Consider the following 24363-nt stretch of genomic DNA (forward strand, 5'->3'; position numbering starts at 1 on the left):
GGGGAACAGTGAAAATAATTTTCACGTCAAGTTTATTCACAATTTTCTTTAGGTTGTCTGAAACGCTGCGAACATAAGGAAGCAGAGCCACACTTTTCTTTTCACTGCTCGTCTGGGGAGCCTTTTCTTAATGAGCGCGAAGGCTCGTCAGAATGCGTTCTGCTACCGAAACTGGTAGTGAAAAAATTCGTGATGGTTTACCTCTGGTTAAACCTGGAGTGACGCGATAGCTACAGCTGGCCGAGTGGAACTTGCTCAGTTCAATAGCAAAGTCAGTCTTTCGCCGCTCCGTTTCGCTGTGCCATCTTTCTTCATCTGATGAGAAATCATGATGTTTATGAAACACGTCACCATGAAATATAACATATTCCATCAGTGCGCACCAGCTACGGCACTCAGTCATTACGCGTGAGATTACCGTCCCTACTAAATATTCGTAATCTATGAAAAAAAATGTGTAAGCTAAAAGAAAACGTAGAAGAAAGGCTACACCTTTTCCTACAGGTTTTATAACTTTCATCAACGTGTCACTTTCTGTTGTTTTTTCTAACGTTCAAGTTGTTGGCTTAGTTATCCTGTATCCACCTGTGCTTCTTTGCTGTCGTCCTTTGTTATACTAGACGATTACTTGTATCTACCTTGTATCATTATCCTCAATGTTTTTTACTTGTATATTGTGAATTGTTTGTCCACAGATATTAATAAGAGACATGTTCATTTAGTTTGCAGTCGTGACTCTTTATGTTCTGAATTATAATTTGCAACTGACGTTGCCAACTATCATTTTTACATGTCTGTACGAACATGAATTGTTAAGGGGCACAGACCCCGTCAAGCTGGCTTCTTCAGCTTTTTGTCTGTGCTCCATACCTCTGTAAAGATGTCGAATAAAGATGAATGAATGAATGAATGAATCTTCGTCCCACTTGACACGGCACATGCGCACAGCTGTGGAAGCTGGATTCGCCGGCGCGCCGCGCAGCCGGCATCAGCAGCTGCTCTGTACCACGTGGCTTATCACGTGACCAACCAGGTGATGAACCACGTGATCAGCCACGGCGCCGCGCAGCCGGCTCTCCACGTGACAGCGTGGCAGCGCAGCCACGGCGTGGCGGCGCCGCCACGCTGAAGGCTCGAAATGCTACCGTAATGTAGCTACGCTACCAAAAGGTATGCCCTGCTTGCACGGCTATTTTATCTGGTTGGAAAAAGTTGTGGAGCATGCAGCTGTAGCAAGATTTTGCTAGATCATTTTGAAGCTAAGTGCGTCTATTCATCCGCTTTACTAACCTGGAGTGGGTGGAGCGAAAGCTAAGACGGGCTTATTTATTTATTTATTTATTTATTTGAAATACCTTACAGGCCTGTATATGATTGTGTAAGGGGGGCAGCAAAACATCAAGATCAAACTTAAAAGGGGACAAGCAAAAACAGGGAAACAAGGCACAATACATGATCAGTAAAAATTTGAAACACCTCAATTTAATACAGAACAGTCGAAATAGAAACACAGAAATAAATTTAAAAAAGGGACGCAGGGTACATCACACAAAAAATAAAATTTTGAACTGCCGCTCATTGCATATCCCGATGCAAGCCAAATGCCGCCGCATTTGTTCACACTGAAAGCGTTTACTGATTAGCGGACACTTTGTTGTCCACTCAGTGGTGTAGCCCAGTTCCCGTTTTATTTACGTTTTCATGTATTTCGATCAAGTGCCTGCCTCTGTTTTCAGTTGCGGGCATTCTGCTTTATGAGCGGCGACGCAACCACCTTGGTAAGAAGCGAGCCGGTGAGTATATGGACGCCGGCTGCTTGGCTATCGTTGGGAATAAGTGGCCGGCGAATATATTCGCTGCGCTGTTGAGTGCGTCTTCGGTGGTATGGCTACCAGTATGCGTAAATAAATGAACTAAACAAAAAGTCTTCTGCATAGAATGCCTATGCCTCCGGCAGCTGTAATGCATATGCTTCCTGCTCTGCACTGTGTAAAGAACATGAGCAGAAGAGGCGCCGGCTTGGGCGTTGCTCGCATTACTTTTGGCGTGAACAGGCGGTTATTTGTACGCTATCGCTCGGGCTTAGCTTGACCGCTTTGCCTGTTACAAGCAGTGCGCAAGTTTAAGCGCTGCGAATGTTTAGGCGTTGAACTCAACGTGGCCACTGCCATTTCAGCTGCCGCGTAAGGAGAATATTTAGCTGCGCTTATTATGGGGGTCATATAATGTAAATCTCGGACGAAAGTCTGCAGCCTGTATATAGTCCGTGGACCTCAAATCGTGTAGATAATTTTTCTTTACTACATTGTCCGCACCCGGTATGGAGTTCACATTCGCCGCTTTTATAAAAAATACCGGTATAAATAATGCAATCCGTCACGGCTCCCGTTGTGCAGAAAATCTGGCGTCGTCGGCGGAGTTTTCAGCGGGAAAGCAGGTGCCTCACCTGCCACCTAGGTCATGTAACCTTGTGATGTCATCACAACCTACCCACCGAGGCAGGTGGCAAACGCCTGTTTCTGCGTAGTAACCATATTCTCGGGTGTAACCTGATGCAAATTAAATAAATTACATATAGCGAGACACACGCCCATACACGCCATTTTCTTCCTAGGTATATATGTATATATATATATATATATATATATATATATATATATATATATATATATATATATATATATATATATATATATATATATATATATATATATATATTGAGAGAGAGAGATATATAAGAAGGGTGCAGCCTACCACATTGCCTCTGTTCTTCCACACCTCATCACGCTTTTGGCCAGACATACATATGCCTGTAGTAAAGATGTAAAACGAAACAAACCATTTCTAGGTAAAGTTAGGGGTGAATCGTCAGGGCCTTGCCTTACTCCAGGCTCGAAGACCGGTATCCCCCTCCCCCCCCCCCCCCCAGTTTCCTGTCCCCACTGGTCCCCAGTGGTTCCCACTTCTCCCAGACTGGCCCCAGTCGAAACGTCAGTAAAGCCTTGTTATGTTTCTCAGCTGCCTCTGTGGGTAGGTTGTGATGACGTCACAAGGAGACGTGACCTAGGTGGCAGGTGACGCACCTGCTTTCCCACTTCAAACTTTTCCAGGAAACTGTCCGTCTGACGCATGTCCTTCATTCAGTCGAAGAAAGAACTTATGTGATCAACAAATCGCGTTTTGACCAAGGCACCACCCGTTAGGCCAATGAATTTATCGGAAACCCTACTGGAATGGTATGTGTGTGTATTTTTCAGTGTTTTGTACTGTGTGCTGTGCGTGGATGTGTTTCGCGTTTTGTGCTATGCCCGAGGTACGGCTACTGAACACCCTACTGGACTGTGACTCATCACGTGCCAAGAGCAAAGGGGCTATTTTTTTTAGGTGGGGGCGGTGGGGGGGGGGGGGGGTTAACTTGGGCGTATTATAGAAACCTTCTTCCAATTCTTATATATACTCGTCTGAAATAATAATGTAGCAGCCTGAACACTACTGGTCCCCACTCGAAATGTCACTAAAACCTTGTTATGGTTTTAAGCACGTGTCAATCTATTTTATATATTGCCGCGAATATTTGTAGTGTTTGTTCTTTTTTTCAAATCTGCCGCCACATCATTTTATCGCTTTGTTTGCGACGCAAGACGCGACTAGATTTACCTCGATTGATCGCAGCCAGGCAGAGCTGATTCTACGTTGTTCCGGGATGTTCTAGTAACTTTGCACGCTTTATATCGAAAGTTCGCTATCAGCTTTAAATTGAGCACGGCCGACAGCGGCGGGGATTCTGTTCGACGACCGCCGAGCACGCTTGTCGCTTCGCCGCCGCCGAGTGATTCAGTCCATTTTGGGTGCAAGTCAGCCCAATAAACAGTTTTCTTTTAGAAGACCCTTTCGTCCGTCTTCATCGCTGCTTCGACTGCCGTCACCACTACGTGACAATATATATATATATATAAACACGCACACACACACACACACACACACACACACACACACACACACATATATATATATATATATATATATATATATATATATATATATATATATATATATATATATATATATATATATATATATATATATATATATATATATATATATATATATATTCAAAGTTGAAAACGCTTCATTTAGCCATAGATTTATTTTGAGTCGACGTTTCGGACAGAGCCTGTCCTTGAGTCTTGAGAAAGGACAGGCTCTGTCCGAAACGTCGACTCAAAATAAATCTATGGCTAAATGAAGCGTTTTCAACTTTGAATTTTTGCCTCTAGCAACCAAATACGTTTATCTTTCTATACGGTATATATATATATATATATATATATATATATATATATATATATATATATATATATATATATATATATATATATATATATATATATATATATATATATATATACAGATAAGTTAAAGGAAATGAGGGGCCCGTTTGACAAACTTATGAAGGGAGCCAACAGTCACCGAAACCAAGGTGCATAGGGGAATGTTTTTTTTTATGTGTTGTGCTTATCAGTGGGATATTATAGTACTTAAATTAATAAATTGCTTAAAGAAAATTACTTATTAAGCAGCAGAAAAAACAACCATGCCGCCGGTCGGATCCGAACCCACGACCTCCGAATATCGCGTCCGGTGCTCTTACCAAATGAGCTACGGCGGCGGCTGCCCAATCTGCTGCTCTCGTGGGTATTTATGTTCATTGGGTGTAAGCGAACCTTGAGAGTGTTCACCAGCGCCACCCTCGACCATAGCGGCGGACGTAGCACGTCCTGTAATACCGCGAGCGTGACGTGAACGTCATCAAACGGCGAGGGCGGAAACTGTGCGAGAGCCCTCTTCAGCTACCTATGGCATCAAGACTGCCAGAACCGAGACCCGGGTTAAGTTATTAGCAGGTAAGATATATATATATATATATATATATATATATATATATATATATATATATATATATATATATATATATATATATATATATATATATATATATATATATATATGAAAGAGGGTGGTGCTGGTGCACATAAATACCCACGGGAGCAGCAGATTGGTGGACAGCCGTCGCCGTCGCTCAGTTGGTAGAACACCGCACTCGATATTCGGAGGTCCTGGGTTCGGATCCCACCGGCGGCATGGTCGTTTTTTCTTCTGCTTTATAAGTAATTTTCTTTAAGCGATAGATTAATATAAGTATTATTATCCCAATGATCAGGACTAAAAATCATTTGAAAAATTAAATATTCCCCTATGCACCATGGATTCGGTGACTGTTAGCTCCTATGTATATATATATATATATATATATAGCAGGCTTCAGACAGAAGAGGCGAAATCGTTTATTGGGGGATTAACCGCCGCATTCACAAATACTACTTTCCTTGACGCTTGAAAGGGACACTGAGGAGAAATGGAAGTTGGTTTGTATCGTTAGAATACCAGCTCCTGGTAAAAGAAAAACGCCACTCTTACTGAAAACAAAGCTCCTGTAAGGTAGAAAATAGCTGGAACCAAAATACAGGTATCGCTGCCACATGCCAATCTCGCAAGTACAAGCTTGATGACGTCATAGAATAAGAGACGCCACCTTGGAGGAAATTTCCTTAATTCATTGAGCTGTGAATCTCCGAGGCTGACAAATGAAGGTTGCGCGGTTCGATATTGTAGTAAGTTTTGTCTTGAAACCGATAGTGCACTTTTATCACACAAGAAATGCAGACCAAAGAGAACCTGAATGTTGGAAGCAAAGAAAATCGATGCTTGGTGGCGCCACAGACGTCCAGGAGAGTTTCTGTTTGTTACGGCGATTTGCGTCTATGAGCTTTGCGTGCGCCGTGGTTTTGTTTTTGACGCGCCTCGATTTACAACCGCCGAACAGCAGAGGAACTCCAAGTGCCGCTTGAAGTGCTAGTTAACCTTTGAAGGAGCATGTTAAGGCTGGTCAGATTATCGCCAGGGTCGATGAAAAAGTGGCAAAAGGATGTCTCTATTTCGCGCCGAGTGCTCCAGCCGCCACCGTCCTGGCCACACCGGTTCGGCTCCAAGGCGAGGCGCGTGTTGTGACGTCATGTGCCTCCTCGGAGCACCGCCACGGCGAAATGACAAGTTCGCGCCCAGTAAAGCTTTCGCTTTGAAAAAGATTTGGAACCTGCAAAGAGCGTGATTCCGCTCTCCTCCAACTCGTTTGTTTGCGGCTCCATTCAATAGCTTCGGCAGTTAGGCAAAGCTGTTCTATTCAAGCTGTCGCCTAATTTAATCCATTCACAGTACACATCTGAAGGTACATGCAAGTGGGCTGGAGAACCCGATCCAGTGAACCGCTTACCTCTGGACACGCGCGGAAACTGTTGAAGCGTCGTGCGCCGATTTTACGTTCAAGCCGCCAATTTTAAACGCGAGCGCCCTTGAGCACCCACCAGTTTTTCGTGGCAAAAAATAAATAAATACCCTGGCCCTTGCAACCGTGAGAAACCTCCTCTACGCCGCTTGCTGGACCGTGCAACAGCGCCTTTCAAGGGATCACAATCCATTGGCCCCAAAGCCTCGGCCAGCCTTCGATGGGCGCGACGTGCCGACCTTGTCCTCACCCCTCGCGACACCCCGCACTGGAGTAAACATATTTAATTAGCAATGGCTGCTCACTGAGGAAGGGGGAAACGACCCGCCGGCGCCTAACCTAACCGTGCTCCCTCAAAAGCATCGCACGCTCTGTGGGGCTGAGGTCGCTGAAATGCAGGCGGGAGTTTTTGTGAGAACTTCGTTGGCGGGTTCGGGAACAAGATCCATCGTAACGCTGGCAAGACGCCGGTGCAAACGTAAACGAAGCTACCCCCGATAGATGCCTTCAACGTACGGCGGCGGTAGCTTTCATTTCGGCTGCTGCTAGACCACACCGCTATAGCCAGAAGTCAGGGAGTCTACGCTTACGTCACATTTCACGTCACTTCGTCCTGTGACGTAATAAGAGTTGCCGACCCGTCAGAAGAGTTGTCGTGACGTCATAAGAGTGCGCCGAGTTTTAATCGGAGGGCGGGAAAAAATTTTTCAACTTTTAATAAAAATTTCTTTGAAATAAATGCATCTTTCTCTCCCGGACAAGCGGCAACAAGGCCATGAATTGCCGAACTATCAGATTTCGGTGACGAAAAAAAATTGGTAGAGTTCTCCTCACTGTCCCTTTAACCTCGACTATGCTGACGCCTCCCTGCTTCCTCCTCTCCAAATGTCGGACTCAAATAGCTAAGGCTGCTTCTTATTTTCTAGCCTGTAGTAGAGAGACCTGGCAGGTAGGTACTACTGAAATATCACGGGTGAGGAGGAAGCCAATCGTAAAGTCGAAAAAAAACGTCTTAGTGCCGAAAGTCAATTTACTAAAAAAAAGCTGAAGAGGCAGGGTGACGAGGAGTAAAAGGAAATTGAAGAACAGGATCTACCACCAGCAGCAGCCTCAGCAAAGGGCTACAGGGGTGCAAAGACTGTACTCCCAAGTTTTCCGATGCACGCGTCGTTAGTAAGCATAAAGAAAGAGGCACCACAGAAATAGTTGAAGCCTTCCTAATCAAAAGAGCAGGGGAGGCATGTATGACAAAATCAGAGCTTGTGTATTAGCCGAAAGTGTGAACTGATATCGACACAGTCATGTGTGTATTTTGCTTGGTTGCTTTTTTCTTGTGCGTTGCTATAAATGGCGAGCTATTGTAATAAACTACGGTGGCCGTAAGCGCCTTGTCCGTGTTTGTTCTTCCTGTCTACTTTTGCGCCTTGTATCTTCGGAACTGGCTGGTCCTTTTACTGAAATCTTTTTCTTTTCTTCTTCTCTTCATCTCCTTCCATTCATCTTGTTTCGTTCGTGAGTTTGAAGATGCTTGAGTGGTTTCCTGGCTGCGGTATAGACCATTTTACTCAAGGCAAGCTTGGGGAGAGGAAGTTAATCTCCATCCCCATGCATTGTGGTACATTGCTCGTCAAGAGCCAGTTCCGTTTCCGCCGGTCCATTGTTGCCAGTATTGAGTGGGCTCTGCAGTGGCGCGATTCATACACGGCGGATGTGCACTTTTTAAATATTCGTGTCACTTTATGAATGCCGGTTTCGCTGGGTAGGTCGTCGGAATAGCACCGTTTGATCGTGGACTGCACAAATAATCAAAGAAATAAGATGTTCGCCGAGAGCGCGTGCGGGAAGCAACCAAAGGCTGTCCCAATACCATTGCGACATGTTTATGCTCCACCGCTTTCCCACTGACCTGGAATTAATTTGCCAGTAGACGTCATGCGCATAGCAGAAAGTACCAATTACGAACTCTCGTATATGTTTAATGCATTTCGTGGATGGTCGCATGAAAGAAAATCTTGTAGTTGATGCTGAACCTAGGATACAAGCGCAGGAGAGGTGATATTTCTACTTTTATCGCTTCGCGCATTATTTAACAAGTTGCTTGCGTTACCACGAAATTACTGAGACCGTGTCGTAACAGCGATAGTAAATTTATCCCCGTTTTATGTTAAATTGGACCTGGTCATCGTGGCATGATCTTGGTGCACCACCAAGACTTAATGCATTGTGGCAGGTACGCAAACTCGGTTAGCAAGTTACAATAGAAACATGGGCACAATCTGGGCATTGCAAATTTCTGGCCACTCCTTCAAGTTATCCACCAATTCGATGTCCACCAGCACGTGTGTATGATGAGCCAAGTGGAAAGAAGAAATTGTAAATAAGGAGGATCGTGGAGTGAATTCAACAATAACTTTACAGACTGATACAACGAACGCAACATCTCGGCACTATAGTGATCGTTCCCACAGTACACCGAGACGTTCGTCAGCTGATTTCGGTGCCCAATCTCAAAGCTCGTTTCTCACCAACGTACTTTAAATGGGTGGGAGACTTTCTGCGGCTGCCACTATACGCGATGTACAGTTTTGATCTGGACTAACTGCAAAAATGCCCGTCAGCACAGATCGAATACCCTGTGATGGACGAGGCAAAACAGCAGCTTAACGCTACGGCATAGCCCAGGAGGTAAAAGGCCCGACGTATGATTTTACGTCCACCTGAAGGGAAATGCGAACCTCATAAACACCGGAAAACAATACGCATGTGACGTTACCTGCTTAACTTCAACTTTTCTTTAATGCGATATGAAGATAGAACACTTTTAAGTGGTGACAGGCACCACCGGGAGATATATATATATATACATGAAGCAGGGCGCACTGCGCGGTGATTATTGCGCGGTGAAGATGTGCTGCGGTGAGCCGTATAGTGCACCTGCATCGCACAATAGTGAGCGACGCATGCGGTTCCTCCACTGTGCGGTTGTGTACGCAGTTACAATTAAAATTAGAGTTACAATTCATAGCTTGAAAAACTTGTTCCACAAAAGATAAAACAGACGTCTCGGTAGCGAGCGGAGCGCCGCCCTTCGGCATCAGGCTGGTCGCTGCTGACACTATACTGCTGCTTGCAGCCACTTCCTCCATGCAGCACTGACGACACCTTATACTCGGATGACGCGGTTTGTTGCCTCACTTACACACAAACAGCCGTATATAATCTCAGCTTGGGAACACCATGAAACACCACGCTGCCGGACGGCGTTTGCAAGCGAAGCGCAGCAGCCGCTGCACGAAAGCCGTACCCACAGCCCAAGACGGCGCGGGCTTTTAGATTTCGATAATACGGGGCGCCACCAGCAAAGATGGCGCCGACCAGGCATCGAAACTAAAATAGTGTATAAAAGGACTATTTTCTTCTTAGGTCTTACCGGTAGACGAGAATAGCATAGTGAAGTTAATGGGCTTGTCTTGACCAAAAAGTAGGTTCTGGTTCTGTGTATTGGCTGATTTGGCCGAAATAATGGAGCAGTAACAAGAGCACCAGGCTGATAGACAACATTCCAATTACATACATGTTCTCTGTCGGAAAGCAAATATTTCTCCTCGGTAAATCAGCCTGTATTTCTGAAGTGGTACGCTTTTTTAGTGCGTCAGCACTAATCCGATGGGTATACCAGTCCCGAGCAAAATCGTCCGTTGTCAGTCCGCGTTGTCTGTTCGCCTATAGGCTTCAATACGCCGCTGGTGCACTCGGGTATAAATCCGGGACACTGCGAGGTTTTTTTCTTCAGAACGGGCGATAAAGTTATTTTCTCTTTGACTGTCGAACATCGTTCAATGATCGAAAGTAGTAGTCATCGCCTACTACGTTGGACAGCCTGTACGCGTCAAGGCTGGTTCATGTACGCGCACGAGTGAACGTAGTGGGCGACTGAGCGGCGCGAAGCAGTCAGTGTTTTCCAACTTGTTGTAACCTCGTCGCTCTGGCCGCTCGAGCCGCCACGACGGCTCAAAGCAGGTTTTTTCGCCGCGGTGGCAGGAGTCTCTAGCGTTTCCGCTTGCATGTGAAAAAAGATTCAGTATATCTCAGCGAATCCAGCCGGATCGCTTGCCTTGCGAAATCTTTCTCGGTCGCGTCTTTCTGTCTGCATGACCGTTTTAGCGCGACAACGTTAAGGAGCTCGCGTCACAGAAAATCCACCGTCGCTGTCGGCGTTGTTGACCATGAGTGAAAAATCCACAAAAAATCCCCAGAGAAGCAACGTATAGGCGACCGGTGGTCCACCTAGGACGCGTAACCTTGAGGCGTCGTCACAATCTGCCCACCGGGAGAAAACGGTGCACCGCGGCATATGGCAGTTAAGATAATGATTAACCGCTAGAGGTTGCTCGGCAAGAGCAACCTGGGTCGCACAAACCCCATCGGGGGCAGCGCCTGCCATCGCAGGCCGGTGGCGCACCGCTTAACCACTGTGCCACTGCGCCAGGAGGGGTATGAGGGCTCCCAGCGATCTATGAATGTAAACTAGAGAATGACCCGTTCTGGGTACACGGGCATGAACACATTAGGCTCTCGCGTCATACCCTTGAGGCGGAGCTTATGTGTACCCTCCAATTTTGTAAACGTTGCCGCGAAAGCAATAGCTCTAAGTCCTTCTCCCTTCGGAGGACATGCTTTCTTTGATTTGATTTGATTTATGGAGGCTTAACGTCCCAAATCGACTCAGGCTATGACGGACTCCATAGATAAGGGCTCCGGAGTTTTCGACCACCTGGGGTTCTTTAACGTGCACTGACATCGCACAGCACACTGGCCTCTGGAAATTCGCCTCCATCGAAATTCGACCGTCGCGGCCGGGATCGAACCCGCGTCTTTCAGGGCCAGCAACCAAGCGCCGTAACCACTCAGCCACCACGGCGGCCCACATGCCTTGTTTGGTAAATGATATACCGCGCAGCGACGCCTTGCGTTGGAGCTGTTTATAACTCTTGCACAGACGCGCACACAGCGTCCGAGAGGCGGCTCGAAGCGCTTGGCGGCGTGGTCACCTGATCGCGGGAAAGAACTACCATACGCGTGGTCACAGATGTCACGTGATCTGCTACAGCAGTATCGACGCCACTGAACCGGGGAAAGGGGTGGTAGCTGCGCTGTGAAAAAAAGCTGCTTCCGGAAGGTGCGCAATTATCGCATTAGGAACTGCTTTGTGCGACATTGATGTATGCTCACGACTCTGCAACTTGGTTCACTAAGCATCTCTCCTGTCGCGAGAGCGGCTGAAACTTACGTTATCCAAGGAAGGGGAACGCATACATGGAGGAAAAGGCTCACAGATTAGCCATCGATAACTAGACGAAATTAGCAAGGCGAAAAACGCCGGTCAGAGCACTGGTGCGCCCATAACAGCTTGTTCTTACCTCGGCGGCACATTTGTAGCAGACACAACATGCGCTGAGAATAGCTGTACTGGCACCACATACAAACACCTTAGGTGGGCGCCCACCCCTATTCTCGTGTCCACACAGCGTGCGTTCTTAACAGCTGCACGGCACTGGATGCTGGAGTTTCCGGTTACGATATACCACACCGTCCATCCTTGCGCATGCAGTTGTAAAACTCGGAGACCGGAGCCCTGGACGTGTTTTAGTCAGCAGTCCAGAGTGAAATAAGAAAGCAGATGCAAGTCGGGCGCATGCATTTGCCTGTCTTACGCGCGAAGCCACACGCCTTAGAGCGAAGATGAAAGTCTTTAAAAGCCTGCAGTAAGAGTAGCTAATGAAATAGAGAGAGAGAGAGAGAGAGATGCTTTCTTAATTAAGGACAATCAACTAGGCCGGCTTTGAAAAAACGCTGGCATGCAACTTTGCGGTGGGGAGTGGTTTCAAAAGAGAAGTGTGGAAAGAGGAGGGTGCGGAAAGTACTAAAGTAAAAAATAAAAAAGATTAAAGGCGGTTATTATACTTCTAAAATGAATGCAGGAAAGTTAGCCCTCAAGCCGAATGTACTGCAGTTGCGGAATAAAAATATTCAGTGCACGTCGGTGACTTATCAATGGGGATACACGAAGGTTTAAACTTTGACAAAAAAAAATGCTTGCTAAGGAATAAGTGCACACTTGGCCTCATTTGAAGAGGAAGTTCAAACGCCACCGAAGGAATGAGTATTTTACAATGAGGCACATTATCGGACTCAAAACTTACTTTGCGACAGAGGCAAACGTACTGCCAGCAGCTCAGAGCTGGTATAGAAGGCGTAACTTTTGGGCAGCAGAGAGGATTGTTACTTTCTACAGAATGGTTGAAAATAGGATACGAGGTGGTTAATCTTTCAAGCGAAGGAGGCCAAAAATAACCGCGATTAAGCCACTTGGAAGAAGAGCGATAGGCAGCGAGGGTTCCCAAATGCATGTTCTGGTGCGGCGTTAATTTTGCGTGCAGCTGTAAGCAGCTTACAATCAATGTTATGAGGCAATCCAAGGGGACACTCTCCGACATCGAGGCCAGATAATGAGAGGCTAATGGCGACACGCACGATTAACTCAGAGACGCGCACAACGCAGCGCGCCTAGCAAGCTCAGCCCGAAGCTCGCAAGTATTTAGTGGGTCTGTAAAAGAAGACAAAAACTAGTATGTGTTTTAAATAGCTCTCCTCCTTCATGAAATGCGGAAACTGATGAAAAGATAGGCGGAACTTTGCCGCGGCCAACGGCGCTTTCTCGATGGCTTCTCACTGCCATGCGTCTTAGGTTGCGCTCATGCTCCGATGTCCGCCTCATTCAGCCCTCTCACATGCAGTGCGGACGCTACTTTTCAGGCACAGCCCCTGTTTGTCATCAGAAATGGGGCAGGATTTCAACCAACTCCACGAGTCAATAATTTTTACCTGCGAAAAAAAAAACTTGAGCTCCGTGCTGCATGTTTGTGCTGGAAGATTGGACACTGCATGAAAGCAAGCTTTACCGTTCCGAAAACAGCCAGGTTTCGTACGGCAGCCGCTACCAGCGTGCTGAACGCAAGAAAAGAAACACCCCGAGCTTGTTTTAATCAATTCTAAAAATAGATCTCCATTTCCTCAGAGAGGAAGGTGTAACAAAGTAAGCTTTTGGTTTTAGCAAACATGACAGTTTTTATCTACAGCATAGGAGCAGAAAAAGACCGTAGATCGGTCGATCAATCAATCAATCAATAAAAAATAACAATTGATTGGACGTGCCGCCGCGGTGGCTCAGTGGTTATGGCGCATGGCTGCTCACCCGAAAGACGCGGATTCGATACCGGCCACGGCAGTCGAATTTCGATGGAGGCGAAATTATGAGGCCCGTGTGCTGTGCGATGTCAATGCACGTTAAAGAACCCCAGGTGGTCGAATTTTCCGGAGCCCTTCACTACGACCTCGCTAATAGCCTGAGTCACTTTGGGACGTTAAACCCCCATAAAAACCGAACAAATTTATTCTATGCTCAGTGAGAACCAGGTTTACAGAAATAAGTTATAAGTCACACTGCATTAAAACCTCCTGTAATAGTGACTACGAATGAATTTTTTATTCTTTTTTGACATTTTTCGGTTTCATAGAAGACATAAAATGCAAAAACCGTTTGTTGGACCCATCGCCAAAGGCTAGTTGCGGGTCCAGTAAAATCATAAGTTCATTATGCTACATGCGTAACAATATAAATCTACGAAATACTTAACAAAGTAAACACATTTTGCAGTACAGGACACAACTAAGATTGCGGAGCATATTTTGAAGGAATGAATACGCACATGAATTCATAGTAAAATATATCATGGCACTACACGTGAGAGGACCAGAATAGCAACAAACTACGCAATACGGATGACAAAAGGCGTTCGGTAAATATTATACATAAAACTCTTCAGTGCAGCAGTAAACTTGCTAAGTTTCTTGACATCCTTAGCCAATTCGCTCCATACAATTGCTCTGCTATATTGTAGTAATGTTTTGTCAAATAAGTTGTGGCATGCAGACAAGTTAAAGTTCCGATTTTTCGCTGCCCGTTTCGTTCTGGTAATGTAAGCGTGTTTAACGAAAATGGTTCATTGGTTTATATAATGCTGTGGGTTAGTCGAGAAACCTTGAAGTTATATAAAGTTTCAATCGGTGGAGTGCGAACTAACGAGAATAAGAAAGCGGTGGGCTGCGTACGAGTCGAGCTCGTCAAAGTCCGCAATGCGCGCTTCTGTAGCCGCATAAGGTGCCCAAACGTAAGTTGGATATGCATGCGCCAAGCCTCTGTGCAATAGTGCTGTGTTCTATTGGCTGTGCACCATTGGGATAATAGTGCTGTGCACTATCAGGAATATGGCTGTGCACGAACGAAAGATAACAAAAGATAAAGAATGCGTGAAGGCGCCACGGTGGCTCAGTGGTCATGGTGTTCGGCTGCTGACCCGAAAGACGCGGGTTCGATTCCGAACGCGGCGGTCGCATTTCGATAGAGCAGAAATGCTAGAGGCCCGTGTACTGTGCGATGTCAGTGCGCGTTAAAGAACCCGAGATTGTCGAAGCTAACCAGAGCCCTCCACTACGGCGTCCATCATAGTCTAAGTCGCTTTGGGACGTTAAACCCATAAAAACGATAAAAATCTCGAAGTGAAAAAAATCACGTGCTCTATATAGGTCATAGCATTCTCGAGCCAGTTTTAAGCACATTTGTGTAGTTCGAGTTTTCGAGTGCATATCAGGGTAAAAATAAACTACCAAGTATTTATAACATTGAACCAGTTCCATACTTGTGCAACTTAGTGAAATATGCAATTCATCCAGATTTAATACTTTTATTCTCATGTGAAAGACGGTATACTTTGTTTTGCTGATATTCTAAGTTACATGGTTAGTAATGAACCATGTAGTAATACTGGCTAGTTCATGATTTGTGTTAACACTTGCTTTATTTATAGATCATCTGATAAAGACTAGGACTGTGTCGTCAGCATACTTTAAAGCTGTAGAGTGCTTGAGTGCAGGAGGAAAATCATTCATAAAGATGGAGAATAATATGGGCCCGAGGACTGAGCCCTGCGGTACCCCTGTTAAGGCTGTTAGGGGACTAGTTAGGAAGTCATTTAGAGTCACCAATTGCTTGCTACCAGACAGGTAATTTGTGAGCAGCTTTAATATTTTACCACTGAAACCGTATCTGTAGAGCTTGTTAAGAAGCAAAGTTTGGTTAACGATATCAAAAACCTTTTTGATACCCAAGTACAGCACTATGGCAACATTATTTTCAATAACAGCAGGACTGAGCACTTGTGTTAGGCTGAGCACAGTGGACGATGTTGATTTGTTAGTAAACCATGTTGATTAGGGCACAGAATATTATTCTTCGCAATATGTAGCACGACAATGTGGGGGATAATACGGGGTACGAAGGAAGTAACTTAATTATCGGAAAAGGACGACATGAAGATTGCTAAGTTTGGTAAGACGTCGTTGAGAACTGGCAAGCTGTTCAAATGCCAGACATGACGGTACTTACGAAAATGCGGATTTTCTTTGAATTCAAAGTGAACTGCCTAAACGCGTTACGAAGTAACTGCCTTCGAACTTAGTGGGAATTAACATTTGGCCCCTGTCCGTGAATTCAATCTAAATTTCCTTTCTTAGAACTTTTTCCCAGTGTTCTGTGAACCGAAAATTAGCCACTGTTCGTGAATTTAACCTCGGTGTCCTCTCTTTGAACTTCCGTTAAATTACCTCCCAATACCTTCACAAAAAAATCGGGTTAACGCAATCACAACCAGAAAAAAAGCGACAGTTATATCGGTTAATAAACCGCAAAAAAAAAGGAAAAATTGGACGCCACCGCCCATAATTCAAAGCAGTTTTCGTCGGACCCCTGGCCCGTCACGGCACTCTCTACACCACGACACTTCTTTCTTATCTACCAGACTTCCAAAACACATGTTGCAAAAGAATACAATGAAAATATTACTCGAGCGCTCTGACGTCACACACGCTTCTGTCGCAGTGTTACAGCTTGACCCAGAGAACGCGGTTGAGTGTGCCCCGAATGTTATTTTGTTCACGTTCCTCCATCATATCAATGTTGGTTTGGTCCTCAGAGAAGACATGGCCATGGAGTACCAGAACGGCTCCACGCTGCTGATTATCAACAAGTCATAGGGGGCCCCCTCACAGTGCAGCGTTCGGTGCGCCAGGGCCGCCCGCTACCCTACCTTTTTTTCGCATTTATGTTGAAACAGTGTGTCTTTCCATCATAAAAAATGACTTTAAAAAATGAGTTTTAGGCGTATGCGAAAGCAGTGAAGGTTCTAGCTTATGCCCATGATGATCAGGTGGGATGCACCGCAGCGGCTACAATAACGCATTTGCCTTAGGCGGGGCGCCACTCTCATTTTTCTTGTTTATTTGGAATGGCCCATCCATGGGACCTTCTCCCACATACTGGTTCCTGTTCATTAACGCGCTCGTTAATAATTCCTTTCCTAATAACGTAAAAAGCGCTCATTTGCATGAGGCTCGGCCTTCCTCATTGCAAATATCGCAAGTAACATGTCCGTTAACTCCGGGGCCTCGTTACCCGAGTCTTCCCTCGGAATCCCTCTGTGCCTCGCTGCAGCAAAATCCACGCGCAGATTTAGAGGCACCGTACACAATCGATGCAATGGGCAAAGCCGGCGGCGGAACGCCGGTGAATATTATGAGCCTGCAGCTTTGAAGCAACAGCCCCAACTTATCGGTCTCTGTGGCCGCATTACAAGTGCTGGTATAACTCAAAAGAAAGCTGGAAACCTTCCTCCTTTTGCAACCGTCGTTTGATAATGCCGCAAAGGAGGTTAGATCCTATGAAAATAAACATTGGCTCAAGCACCTAGCATTTATCTGTTATCACTAAAAACTGTGCGCGAAAGAAATTCGATCCAAGAAGTGCATCCGTACCGATCTTCTCCCAAGGTGGAAAAAAATGAGAACACAGGCGCTATAGACGCAGGCCAAGGTTGCATTCAACTGCGCAGCTTATACGGAGGATGTTGCGTTATCATTTCCCTAAAAACACGGTTTAGCTGGCAAATTTATAACCGTAATAAAGGAGTGATTGCTCATTAGCACCGACCCAAGGTCAGCCATAGGGCTGCAAGGGAAAACTTGGTTGGATGCTAATGCGTACACTTCCCTATTACAAATTTACTCCACCTGGGGGATTCGCCTAAACGCATAGGACTAAATTTATAACCTCCTGTACGCAGCACTACGTAGGTCAGGCGCGAGAAATAATGGAGCAAAATGTCGTGGCTAGGGGTCGGGAAAAAAAGGAAAGAAAACACTGTAGCAGAAAATGATGACCGAAAGCTGAAGAGAGCACAGCATGCGATGCAACGACGCAACGTTGAGACAGTGACCACCGAGGCTTAGGGAACGATCGTCACTTGGGGCAAATTAGGAGAAAGAACTGGCTCGAATAATGAAAGTCTAGATCTAGGCTGTGTTCTAGAAAATCTACCAGCTGCATACATTGCGTGGAAGTGAGCTCTAGCCCAGTCCTTTTGAGAACTGAATACTGTGGCACAATTTTAATGCGGCGAAAAGTTACACCGAATTCTTTCATGCAAAACACAACACAATGCTTTTTTCATGCGAAAAACAACAGGAGGTCAGGGCATATGTGCATCAAGCTTAACCAAGTTTTCTTTTTTTTTTGTTGGCTTGTAGTCGGTTCTCACGCTACGCCCCCTGCAAATTTTTATCTGCGTGAACAAGTCCAGCTTTCTCGGAATAAAGTTTTGAAAAAAAATTTTTAAAGACACACTTATGGAAATAGTGAAGGTAATTGTAATTGTCCATTATTCTCGTATGTAGAAAAATTTTTCTTCTGAAGTGTTTCCATCGGTCGCATCGAACAATTAAGGCTGCCATAGAAAATCAATAGGGAATGATTTTGACAATAGTAAAAATGTGAATAAAAAAGAAACAAACTATGACTGCCGTCAAGTGATCTGCGGATATATTGATTGTTAAAGTGGAACCGTACATTATATGAACAAATTGCGCTCATAAACGGTTTCCCGCTCAAAAATGCTTTTGTTCAGAAATGCTGGGTATGCGTTTTCCTCATGCACGGTTTTTTCTAGGGCATTTGATGCAGATAGATTCCCGTGTGCGAAACAAATGACTTTTTCACATAGCCACATGCACACATATTATCGGCAGCAAAAATGAACGGGGTGCGTGATCTCGGAAAAAGAAGTGTTGTAACGCTGCCTTGGGACTAAATCGTCGTGTATTGTTAAAATCGGTGGAGCATGCATGTCCTCCCGTACATCCGTACACTTCACGCAAGTCGGCTTACTTTACTGCGCCGAGATAATTTTTTTTCTTGCTCACCCGCATCCCGTCAACTTTTTCTACCAATACTACCTCCCGCACAGTTAAGTTTTCGACCATCCGTTCTCAACGAACAAAGCGTTCAGAGCACGCATGAGACGGGGCTGACAGGAAGAAACCCTTCTGGCTGACGCTTGCAATTCGAAGACGCCCCTTGCCTTTGAGGTGGTGCAACTGAAATGACATGCACGCACACACATGCCGTGGCTGTCGATGCATTTCGCATGTTTCTGGAGATACTGGAGATACTGGCCTATTGAATGCGCATCTACGATCGATGCTAAGCGAATTAACGTAAGCTCCTGGAATACAACCAATTCCAAAAGAATAATGCGAAATCATCGCAGTGTCATTACGAAATGTAAAAGAGAAGAAAAAAATTCGATGACAATTACGATACTCCCTAATGCGAAGGTTGAGCGCAGATCTTCAGGTATTTTATTTTTCGTTGCACTGAGGCAAGGATATCAGGAAGAGAAGGTTGTGTGTGGCGTGGCTGGGGCGGACAATCTCTCTAGTGCCGAACAATTCACAACAGGCGCTGAAAACGGAGTGCCGCGACTGCCTGGCTAAAGGCCGCGGTACGATCGTTTTTAAGGCGCATGCGGGCGCGCCATCGCGACTCTGCGCACGGCCGCGTGAGGGCGCGGGGATAGAGTTTGCTGTTTGCGACCGAGCGGGTGACTCCAGCGTACTTATTCACGCGCCCTTCACTGACGCCCGTGCGGCGGCAGAGGCATGTGTCGAAGCAAAACATGGATATCCTGCAGTACGAATACCCGCATTGATTGTGTCTCACTCCTGTCAACGAGGAATTTGAGCTATAGATTTGTCGTGGAAGGTAAAACCGCGATTGGCTGCCATAGCCATGGAGCTCGGCGCGGCCCACCCTGACGTCCGCGAACGAAGTCACGACAAACTTTGCAACAGCGCAGGCGAGCTTTATCTGAAACAGCATCGCGGGAAACGATTAACCTTTACGCAGTTTCTATTCCAGAAAGTGAAAAGGGGCATCACACCGCGATCGTGTGCACCTCGTACCATCGTTACTCGGCTGGTCTAGGCTAAAAGCCGCCAATATATGCAACCGTTTTCACTGCGCTCTTGGATTTTTGCCCCTGATATTCGAACAGTGTTCCCATTAAAAGTTACGCTATCTCGAAACATGCAATAACCATATCAGAACGACGCCGTCATTCGCATCACGAATTATCGGAGCCGAGGACACGGGACTAGAACAAGTTTGGTCAGCAGTGCATATTCAGCTGTTTGTAGTTACAACCGGGAAATTCACACTGATTTCTCAAATAGCTAAGATCTGGTACAGGTTAAATGATCAGTTATTCTAACGAGCACACTGCAGCCTCTTGTAACTGTTTCATTAATCCACGCAAAGGATTTGTCACCTATAACGTTTGCTCTCACTGTAATGTTAGCAGAACTCCTTGCTGTCTCGCCGCTGAACTGCTACTGCAAAAGACATTTATTTATGGACATAAGAAGTTTGCGTGTCTGAATTATGCATATAAAAAATTCATATTTTAGTACATTGCTGTCAAATCCGAATCCAAATACACGAGAAATTTATGACATTCCCAATAATTTGAAATCTGTAAGATCAGTTGTAACTGCAGCAGTTCGGCATTTCACAAAACAGTGACCGCGCAACGACACTGATTTCTTTCTGTCATGTTTTTCAGTCTCTTAGAAAAGCCAATATAGAATTAGCACAGTACGGTGACAATTAAAGGGGCCAAGCCATGTATCAGTGCTAAAAAGCAAGAGAGAGGGGGGGTTAATGATAGGAAAAGGCAGAGAGGTTGGCCTGAAAAATAAATAAAAAGCAAGACTTTGTTTTTTGCACTGTGACAGCGGACCACCAGTTTTAATTTAGCAGTCATTCCTGAGCTCATATTGCAATAGCAGCAGTACAAACAAGCCTGGAGAGTTGTGTTGAGAGCCAATCAATGTTGACACGTGCAGAAACAAGCTGGCATGTTGTCTGTACAAATCTAAACAGTTGTGAAAGTGTCCATGTGAATGGAAAAAAAAGTGGTTTCTCAGTACTGCGTAAACGGCCATACATGCCGCCATCATTATAAACATAACATGATGTGGAAGTTGGTAAACGGGCTTACAGCTCCTGAACGCCTCCCGCTTGAGGCCGGGAAAGAACACTTCGTATATTCAGGGAAACAGGATACATTGGCCATGTATAGTGGTTGTCTCAAGCAGCATCTCTAGAAATATATCTACAGAATAAAAGCTATTATGTCGTAAAATACAGTGAAATAAAAATAAGCGTTTAAGTGTGTGGGGGGCATACATGCATGTCTTCTCGTATAGCTGTACTGTGATGTTTAGACTTTTTCAGACCAGAAAAAAAAGAGGGATCGTAACAGTGATTCTGGTTCCCAAAGCAGCAGGTAAAATTGAGCATTCTGTACACAACTTGTTATATATAACATTTTGGAACGTGCTATCTGTTGCTTATTAGCAACAGCTTGAGCAAAATAAAGGTTACTTCATTGCCAGTTTGGTTTTCAATCTGCCAAAGTTTTCGTTATGCGTACCTTAGGTTGAAATGACTGTGGTTAGCCTAAATTGCATGAAGATCTTTGCCAAGGCTATGTCTACTTTGCTGCTTCATACAAGGAGTTTATATGAAATTAAACCGTTCTAGAATGGCTGCATTTAATTAAGCGGACAAATGTCTTGTTTTGTGGCCTCCTCTTCATGATTTGCGCATCAAAATGATAATCTACTTTAGGACCTTACATGAAAAAAACTCGTGTTACGAATTTAAGGAAAACAGCAACCCCATGATTAAATTAGTATTGAGTGTCAGGTTTGTGCTTTTGTATGCGTTTCACACCCGTCAATGTAAGAAAATCAGTGCAGCTGCAATTTGACTCCAATCAGGACGACGGAACTGTATGAATGCTAGCCCCGTAACATATCTGGCTAGCCATTTCAGATGAGGATAAGGATCAAAACACACATGCACACAAAAGTTGCATGCGTAAACATACGCACCTAGCATTATATGCACATCACATAATAGAAGTCTTGCGTTGCTTCACTTGACACAGGGAAGGTGGAGACGAGCACAAAGGAAATACTGACACACATTGGCTCGTAATGGATGTCTAGCTATATATAAAGTGCAAGAATTTATCCTTACAGAGACAGCCTGTGCATAACATGCAAGTTAACCAAAACGCAACTGTTGTGTAAATCTGCTTTGATATTGCTTGAAATATATTATCAGGAAAATTCTCAATGGACATGTTATGCAGACAGGATTGTATCGGTTTGCCGGGGTGAGTAAAAGAATACGCACTTTATTAGCCCAATTTAATTTAATATTTATTTATCCTCAACAGCCCTAAATGACAATACTTGAGGGACAAGCTCTGGAATGGTGTATCAGGTAGGAGCTACGCGGTTCATCATTTACTGCGGCATTACTTCTGTCAAAGAAACATCGGCCGGATGCTTAAACAAAACGTACGGTCAAACGCAGCAAAGAAAATGCAAAATAAACACTATAAAGCGCAAATAATGAGAGCGTAAAAAGCTTTTCACTGAGGTCGCGTCGTCCAATCGCCGTCCACACTCGATCGTACACGGTCACCTGGCTTGTATCGCGAGTGGCGATGGAGGAATACGCGGGATACGGAATAGATGGCCGGAGTGCCGAAGGGGAGGTGTGCCCAAGGTGGGCCAGAAGATGACTCACACTTATCCGTTCTGGCTAGGCAAAACCAGCACTGCTTCTAACTACAGGCTGTATACCCCACCCTACCATTGTAAATGTGTTTTCTTTTTTTTTTGCTGGGCCCGTCCCGGAGATTGTGCAGTGCCGGGTCGACCCGTGGCGGTGGTGGGGCAAGCCCCGAGCGCTCCAAAAATCAGTTTAACATCTTGGGCCCAATTAGGACCGCATATCAGATATTGCAAATGTATTTTCGCAGAAAATATGCTAAAGAGCTTAAGGGGGGGGGGACCCAAACCAGAAAACGTACTTTCCCTTGTGGCAGCTGAGTGGTGGGTTACTAGAGAAAGGTCCTTTCTATGACCACAACCTCATGAGGCCGGTTATTCTTTTGTGGTTCCGTCTCCCAGCTTTGACAGGATATACACAGGAAGTTCTCGGCCCTACTTTTTGTTCGCGGAAGAACTGATACTTTCGTGGCGCGGTCAAGGCGCTGTCGCGATAGTATTTACAGACGTGGAGGGGAAATGGTAGTTGCCTCCATTTTGTGGTACTTAAGTGCTGCCATCTATTGAGAGAAAAAGTTCAAATCTGAGCTGCCTCGTAGCTGGTGAGCCCTCTTAAGCCTTAGGACTCTGTCACATTTTGACTCTATTCGGGCTGGATTTTACTGGATTTCGGAGTGAATGACAAGCTTTTTTTGGCTCTTTGCAGGAACTCTGCTGAGACTTCGGTCCACCTACTTTTATCAGGGCGATCAGGTTATAAAGAATTAGAGGCCATATAGAGTATGTGTTGTTCAGCTACAGTGCCAACTGCCCACCATGGAGCCCAACAAGGGAACAGGACAGGAAATTGAAAAAAAAGCCCCGCCAACGCCAGTTGTACACTGCAACTACACTCAAATATAACGTAACGCAGGGTGGTTAGCCACACAAGATTAGCCCTCGCCACCTGGAAGAAAGGAAAAATTCAAGAAGGGAGAAGGATAGTTCTGAGAAAAGGACAGAAAAGTGAAATATAGAGGGGAGGACAGCAAAAAACGACTCCTGATTTCCCCTGGTCGGATCAGGCCAGCAGGTGGATAGTGCTCTGCTGGGTGGAGGTAGACGGTGTACGAATCTTGCTTAAATATCTGAGGGGGGTGCAGTAGTACTGCTTTTGCAGTAAAAATTCACATTAGTACAGGTGGTGAAATCCCCCAAGGAAACTGTCGCAGAGTTGCCACGCAGCTGTTTTGAGTCATTTGCATGCGTTTGAGAGTTTGCATAAAAAAACATCCTATTTTCAACCTGAACGATTCTCAATTTGGTTGAAACAAAGAAATCAGAGCTGAGTAGAAGACTTTAAAAAAATGTTACAAGTTCGCAATGTACAAAGAAAGTTAAGAGCCTTGAAACAACTTTTTTAATTTTGAATAGCTGAACTAGAGTATGATGCAAGGAGTTCCCTGTTTTTAATTGGGCTCTTTGTCCCAGGCAGTTAGGAAAAAAAATTTATGAATTAAGAATATTTATAGAACTGCATCACCCAAGATGCACTTTGCGCAGTGATGCTGCTTTTAGACTTTCCTCGGGACATATACATTGGGGAAAAAATCCATGAATTAAACGCATAAAATTTGTTGGATGGAAATCTAGGAACACAATTATAGGTGTAATGTAACAGCCAGTAACAATAGCATCACCGCGCAGCTTTGCTCATCCCGAAGAAATTGATACCAACCTCATTTCAATTTCCACTGGCAAACCAGAGAAAAAGTCCATCGGGCAGAGACTGTATTCGTAAAATCCCGAACAGAAATCAAGAAATGAAGTCCTTACGCACTTTTGAGAATAGTCACATCTGAGAAGTCACATCTGAGTAAAACCCGTATTTGTGAAAGACGTGGTGGTGAAAGGTGATAAAAGGGGAAGGGAGTGAAGAGTGG

At 45.0% G+C, this 24363-nt stretch overlaps 1 long non-coding RNA gene across 3 annotated transcripts; it reads left to right on the forward strand.

The window, feature by feature from the left end:
• Window positions 1-1077: 1077 nt before the first annotated feature.
• On the forward strand, window positions 1078-23215 carry LOC144132268 (uncharacterized). Of its 3 annotated transcripts, XR_013314743.1 has the most exons (4): window positions 1078-1170; window positions 1737-1793; window positions 22102-22148; window positions 23148-23215. It is a non-coding gene; the product is annotated as an uncharacterized LOC144132268 (long non-coding RNA). The 3 variants fall into 3 exon arrangements; XR_013314748.1 differs by lacking the exon at window positions 22102-22148; XR_013314750.1 differs by lacking the exons at window positions 22102-22148; window positions 23148-23215 and adding an exon at window positions 21080-21155.
• Window positions 23216-24363: the final 1148 nt, after the last annotated feature.

This window comes from Amblyomma americanum, chromosome 1 (genome assembly GCF_052857255.1).
Source record: "Amblyomma americanum isolate KBUSLIRL-KWMA chromosome 1, ASM5285725v1, whole genome shotgun sequence".
Taxonomy (NCBI): Eukaryota; Metazoa; Arthropoda; class Arachnida; order Ixodida; family Ixodidae; genus Amblyomma; species Amblyomma americanum.